Raw genomic sequence first — 7,318 nt, forward strand, 5'->3', positions numbered from 1 at the left:
CTTCACGCGGTGCGTAATATTTGAGCTTTACTCACGAATAGTTAATAATAATATATAGTCAATAGTTCGGTTCACTTATAATATGCATTTATAACGGCACCGGAGGTGCATTTTACCAGAATTTCAATAAGAAGTGAATTAAACTACTGTGAACTTACAAACAGACACATTCAGGACTTCCTGTTGTGTTCAGAATGTCAAAATAAAAGCGTGAGGGTTTAAAAGTTAAAGGTGCATGATTGAGTTATATTACTATATATTACTATTATAATATATGAATAGTTGTTTACAAATTATAATAATATTTAATTTGAATGGGTTCCAAAAAATAACTGTGTGAATGAAAAGTGAGCTGATATCTAAATAACTAAATTGAACAAAAAAGAGATCCGAATCCTTTAAAGTCCAGATACAAGTGTAAAAAAAACGGCTTCTTTTCTACTGATGACTTATACTGGAATTACTGTTAATTTTGCTTAATTACTAATACTTAATTACTAGTAATTACTGCTACATTATCCAGTATACTAGTTAATAATAAAGTGTTTCTTAATAAGCTATACATTTATATTTAAAAATGTAGTAGTTATAGGTTTATGTTTCTGTACATATTAAAGATTGCACCCAATTGATAATGCAATAAAACAACAGCACAGCTATCAGATCAGTATCGTCCAATACTGAGATTTCCAATATCGGAAGAGAAAAAGTGGTATCGGTGCATCCCTAATTGACATTTTTGTGTTTGAGTTCAATTGTAAAATATTCTATTTTATCATCAAATATTAACAAAAAGATTACAACATTTTATAATTATAATTTATAATTATTTATGTTATTAAAACAAACAATTCAGCCCCACACTGTTTGAGTTTATAATTTACATTGTCTTTTTTATTATTCGTTTTTAATGTGCATATTTAGCCATGGTATGTAACTTAATTTGATCCCATTTTAGGATATAGGAAAACTGTTATTGACAAATAAGATTGGACTTATAGGTGATAAAAATAAGAAAACTACCAGTAGCTTAAAACACATGTGTCAATTTGTTGTGTCCATACATATTTCTATATACACACACACACACACACACACACATACACATACATACAATAAATATATATATTACCATTTATCTCAAAATGCTTATTCTGCAATTGATAATTGTCCGTTGTATCTACATAAATATCAATTTGTTCTCAAGCCCTTCGTTTTAGAAATATTATATTTTAATTGTGTATCTGAAGAGAAAACACAGTCCAATTTTAAGACTAGGCTTAACATTTCTAAGTAAAATGTTGCTTTATTTAGGCCTGTGATAATTTACAATGTGTGGGAGCTTTGTCATTTAAAATGACCTTAACTTTGCATTTAAAATTTTAAATCTCAACTGTGCATTTAAAACCGATATTGGCAGTTCTCTATTTTCATCTCTTTTTTTTTTTTACATAAAGTTTAAGCTTGCTTTTCGATGTCAAGTATGTGTGTGTATATTACATTATATACAATTTATTAAATCTGTGCCATTATTTGGATGACTGGTCGTATGAAACCTTAATTTTAGACTGTGAAGAGAAAACAACTATGTCTTTAAAAGCAAGCACTGTTGTGTAGTTCTATATAGTAACTGGCCATAAAACCAAATTAAAAATGTAGTTTAATAGGTTTCATATTGAAAATGAATCTTTTAAAAAAAGTGTACAAAGTGACACTCAATAGTGGCAGCTTGTTTGTTTCAGGAAGTCTTCGAAGTGACACGAGAAAGACACAAAAACCTTCTAGGACAGCAGAAATGAGATCTCTGCAAGCACTTGAGTAATCCAGATCATTTCTGTGGGAACATTAGCACACTAGAGGAATCTGTCTCCGATCTGCGGAAAAGAATCTGCGACTGGGCTCGTGAGTTTAAAGAGTGAAAAAAATTCAAAGCAGAATAGGGAAAATGTTGATTATTTCAACACGTTGTCATGAACACGAGTGCATGGGCTGCACACAATCCACAAAGCGTATCCCCAATCACGCATTTGTGAAATCATAATACTAATGATTCGAATTAATCATCTATGACAAGCTTCACTCTGATGTGTATTAACAGAGACCTGAAATGCACATTATCAACATTCCTCGTGCATGAAGTGGACAGCCCAGTCATTAGCTTCGAAAACGACACTGTCCCACTGCACGGCATTCAATTGAATTCTTCCACTCTGCAAAATACTCTCAAAACATCGTTATTGAACTTATCCAGACACGTCATTCCTCATTCCAAAGAGCTCCATGCCTTTTTTCACCAACTCCCTCGAGTATACAAATAACGTCTTTCTGCCTTCTGCCATAAGTTCTCGAGCCATCATTGCTCTCGACACACAAAGGCTTTAGGTGGATGGACTCGGTAAATAGTGGTAAAGGAAACCGTTGGTGCAATATGATATGGCTGAATGCTGTTTTCAAGGCAGTTTTCTTCCGATCAGCCCTACTGTGATTCACAGCATTCTTTCAAAGATATGATAAGCAGCCCGTTTCACATATTCAATGTAATGTGTGAAACTGCATTTAATAGATGTCAGATCACATTATATCTGTGTTACGGAGCACGATACCTTTTGAATATCTAACCTCATCAAAAAAAAACATAGAATCGATATTTGAATCAATATAGCCGAGTGCAGTTTGGGAATCATTGAGATAAACTGGTGCTATTGAAATGGTCTATATAAAAGGAAAATTCATAAAACTTACATTTTTGGCCATCTTTAGAATTAAGCCAAAGAAAATGTATGGTAGTCGCAGTTTCCACCACCATAAGTAAAACCATAATAAATTAATATGTGGTGTTTAAGGAGCTTTCACAATCATTTGTTTAATTTATTACCCAAACAGAAATCTGATATAGCAATATACTGTATGTAAAACACATCTATGAAATATATGTCATATATGGTTTTCACTGATACAAAAGTCACATACTTATGCATATATGTCTAATTACCATTAAAAATGGCTGTTTTCATATATGTAACATATTTTCCCAATTCCCAAAATACTAATACTAACATATATACTCAAAAATAATAACTATCATTTAATAAATGTGTTTATATATGCCATACAACAGATTTCTGTAGGAGATTCATTTATAGATTTTTTTTTTTCATGATACTAGCGGCTGGATGCAATTTACCACAGTTTTACTACATGGCTACATAGTAAAATTACGTCTAAACTCAGCTTTTAAAACTAAACTTAGCTTGACAGCTGTAAGAAACGACTGGAAAAGGCTAGTGACTGCATTTCATCAGCTGCAACAAACAATATTGCCAAATACACAAAACATCATGAATTATTTATTCTGAGCTTGAAGCATTGAAACATGCCAATCTTTCCACTAGATGACTCAATAAAATAACTTTGATGGCTTAAAAAAAGCAACACATTTTTTTTTTAATTAGAACACACCAAAATCTAGATAAGAAAAATCCAACATCGTCTAAGAATCAAATGGATTGCATTCCTATTTTCCATTTTATTTCCTCAGAATTTCAGTTTTTGGTTCTTTTTTTTTTTTAAATTATTATTATTATTATTATTTTCTATTAGGATCTTCATTGGTTCCAAATTGTGATCGAAATTCCATTAGCCAGCCATTACTCATCTGTTAAGACTTTATGGGATTTTATACAGGTTCGAAGATTAAGCACCCAGAAATCTTTTAAAATCATATTTGATTTTTCTTATGATCAACAGACAAAAAGCTCCACGGGAAAGCAATCAGACTGAATCATTGTATTATAATGGAAAATCTTTGAGCTTCAAAGGTCCATGAATCCAACTCTGTGACTCAGGCCGGCCAAACTTTGGGGAGGGTGAGGATGGTGGTGGCTCTAATTTTTCACCATTGAGATTCGAGCACTTTGATATGTAAATGAACACTTGGAAAATGAAGAGCTATAAATCACAGGCAGTTGATGTGAGCCGAGATGGCACTTCCTCTAAAGACATGCACAACAAATGGAGCGAATAAGAGTGCACCACAACTGTGCATTTGTTCATGTGAATCCACTCGCTGCATTCAAAGGAATGAGCGGTTAACGATGACTCATAAATGCACTGTATGAGGAGGCCGAACACGTAATACATTTTAAATGTAAACTACTTATTTCCTTTTCTGCATAGTTTAGCTTTTCCACAAACTTGTCAAATAAGTTCAAGTAAATGTAAATAGTTTGGTTCAAGAGGGTAAAGGAGGCATTCACTCAAGACGGACTTTTTGAGTTACGTCAACTACATTTTTTTTTGCAGACGCTTAATGTCTTTAGACATCAGTTTTACTGCAAAAAAAAGTGTGATGCTCCATTTAGGTGCGCTTGGTCTCAACGTTTTTGTTTTTTTTTACGCAAAAAAATGCACCCTGAGTGAACGCCCCCCTAATCGGATACAATTTTTACAAACGCGCAATTTTTTTATTTCACAATAACACTAAAAAAATTATTTCTAACAGTTTTAATGTAATTTAATTGGCTCTTCAGGTACAATATGTGCAGAGACCTTTTTCTGCATTAGAATATGATGTAATCTCACAGAGAAATCGTTCAGATTCATACAAATTCGCAATATCGTATGAAATCCTACGAGCTGGGTCGTCCGAATTCGCACGACTTTTGCAACAGCCAATCAGGTGACAGTAAAACCCAGATAAACTCCTTTGTACGTTCTCAAAGTTCCAATTAGCCTAATATATGAAAGTGTGTTTTCCTCACAACACACACGCGCATGGTTTGTGACAGGAGTAGCTCGTGGCATGTTAATAATGCATGTGCAGTAAAATGATCTCATATTAGCTGCTGCAGAAGGACAACAAAACCAAAATAAACCGAACTAAATATGCTTCTCATGCGCGATCACCTTTTTGAAAAGCAGTCTTGTTGATCAAATATTGTATTAATTGTTTTTACTTCACAGGTTTTATTTATGTGCTACTTTTTTATCGTGCAATTATCTCGAATGCCTAATATTACGCATAATTTGCAGTCGCACCTCTAAAGCTTCTCTCATAATAAACAAAGCTCTGATAGTGCTGATCAAGGCCAAAACGGACAATAAATTCGGACTTCTGTCCGCTTTTAGTCAGTTTGATGAACTACTGCCTCTAGTGTCTTGCCCCTTACATTTTCATCGATTTATTATATTGACCTCTATAATTCATCTACAGAGAGAAATCCAGTAGGCTACATATTATAATGATCTGGCACCTTTTTACCCTTTTTTCTGAAAAGCTGATTTACTCCGATCAACTGCTGTGCTCCAGGACGCGAGCACGCGAGAGTACGCATGCTTGCACGTCCTCGGGTCTAGATGTTTAAATGAAACTCTTACATTTAAGTGTTAAAGTGGCTCGTAGGGCGTCCGATGAAATGGCTGGTTTATGTAAACAACGCGGTTTTGATTATCACTGTCCCAGTGTCTTCAGACCCAAATGGTGGCGGAGGATGTGGAAATGGTAAAAGCACGGCGGTGTGCACGCGTTCAGACGCGCAGTTAGTCTAAGAGAATGTGAGTGCACAGTGGAGATGTGAAAAGGTTGCATAAAAGAACAGTACTCACAGATCGGGAAATAGTCCTAGGAAATAGTGTTTTGGCGCAGTATAAATTGAGAGGATTTCTAAGTCACCCCTAAAAGCAGCGCGTCCAATGCGTTCGCTCAGGTAGACGCGTTCTTAAAAGATCCGTGCAATCCAGATAACTCCATTAGGCTTACGAGTAAGGCATGCTGAGAAAATGAGTAAACTAGTTCACATTTCAATTGAACATTTGGTCGTTTCAGGAGCCGAAGGCGTCCAAGTCCCGGGTTTTGGGGGTGATAGCGCAATGCATTCGCGTCTAAATCAACCCCGCGCCTCCTCTCGTCATCGCGCTGGCCTGAGCAGTTTAGTTGAGCTCAAAAAGCCATCGGGACTCGCCGCACTAACAGTCTGGAGAGTGTTTTTTGAACTTAAGGAAATCCCACTCGCCTCGTACTGCGCAAAGTGAATCTCGACTCAGGAGCTGAAAGAAGCAAAACGCGTCGAACCGGCTGCGTGTCTCCGCAGAGGTGCGCTGCAACACCCGTCCTGGATTTCACAACTGGAGGATCCGGATCCTGGAGCACCTGGCCTACAGAGTCAAGCCCATTCATGGGGCCATAAATCTTATGGAGGAACTTTTTTTCACAACAACTGTTTAAACATTGCCAAACGTCCTCTTACATACTGCTCTGTGTATACATCACAGCACATATGCACACTTCTGCATTGATATATTAGACAGTGTAGGTGTTGCTGGTCATATTACAGTATACTTTTTAAACAAATTCTGTATGGTTATTATTTATACAATGTCTTGCCTTGTGTAAGACATTGAATGCTGTGGTTTTTCAATAACCAACTTGGGTATATTGGCAGAAGCATTGTATACGTATTCTAAATCTATCAGGGGAGTAAGGGTATCTACTTTATTATTTTATTATTTATTTATTTGTATTTTTATAAAAAAAAAATTGAATACCACAGTTTGGTTTATAGAAACGAATACACTGCTATTAAAATGTTAATGAGCAGGCTTGGGGGAAATTCTAATTTAAAGAGTTGGCTCCGTTTCAATTCATATTTTTACATTTCAATTGAATTGGCCACTCCCCTCAGGATGTTCAGCTGGAATTTGAATTGGAATGACAGGAAGAGGAAAGAAAATGAACACAGTCCTACAGCAGTTCAGCAGAAGCTTTGCAAACATTGACGATCATAGATTTGGACTAATTATGCCTATTGATAGCTAAAATATTTTTTTCTCAACTTATTGTTATACATTTAGCATTAGCATATTTACTTATTTAGCTCAACTAAGTTCAGTTCTTCAGCCATTAAAACATATTTGATGTTTGCTGTGTCGCACCACAAAATGTCCATCACATTGTTTTCAGGTAATCTCATAAAAATAAATGACATAATTTTATTTATTTTTTTTAATGTAGGGTACATTAAAGAATTGCAGAGAATAGAAAGTGTTTGCCACCATCTTCCATAAAACAAAATTGAATTGAAACTGTGTGCGTGTATATACAGTATATACATTTAAATACAAATACATTTAAACTCAGTTTTCCACAATTCCTGACATTTAATCGTAGAAAAAATTCCCTGTATTAGGTCAGTTAGGATCACTACTTCATTTTAAGAATGTGAAATGTCAGAATAATAGTAGAGAATGGTTTATTTCAGCTTTTATTTCTTTCATCACATTCCCAGTGGGTCAGAAGTTTACATATATTTTGTTAGTATTT

General features: G+C 34.9%; 1 protein-coding gene across 3 annotated transcripts in view; it reads right to left on the bottom strand.

Annotated features, from left to right (window-relative positions):
* Positions 1 to 6,090, bottom strand: part of LOC127648960 (adhesion G protein-coupled receptor L2-like) — a 135,743-nt gene extending 129,653 nt beyond the window's left edge. For 2 of the 3 annotated variants that reach the window (XM_052133823.1, XM_052133822.1), the window contains exon 1: positions 5,605 to 6,090. The gene's annotated coding sequence lies outside the window, so the exon portion shown is untranslated. The remainder of the gene's footprint in view (positions 1 to 5,604) is intronic. The other variant, XM_052133821.1, reaches the window with a different exon arrangement.
* Between the last annotated feature and the right edge of the window lie 1,228 nt (positions 6,091 to 7,318).

Source organism: Xyrauchen texanus, chromosome 9, assembly GCF_025860055.1.
Source record: "Xyrauchen texanus isolate HMW12.3.18 chromosome 9, RBS_HiC_50CHRs, whole genome shotgun sequence".
In the NCBI taxonomy this organism is placed as follows: domain Eukaryota; kingdom Metazoa; phylum Chordata; class Actinopteri; order Cypriniformes; family Catostomidae; genus Xyrauchen; species Xyrauchen texanus.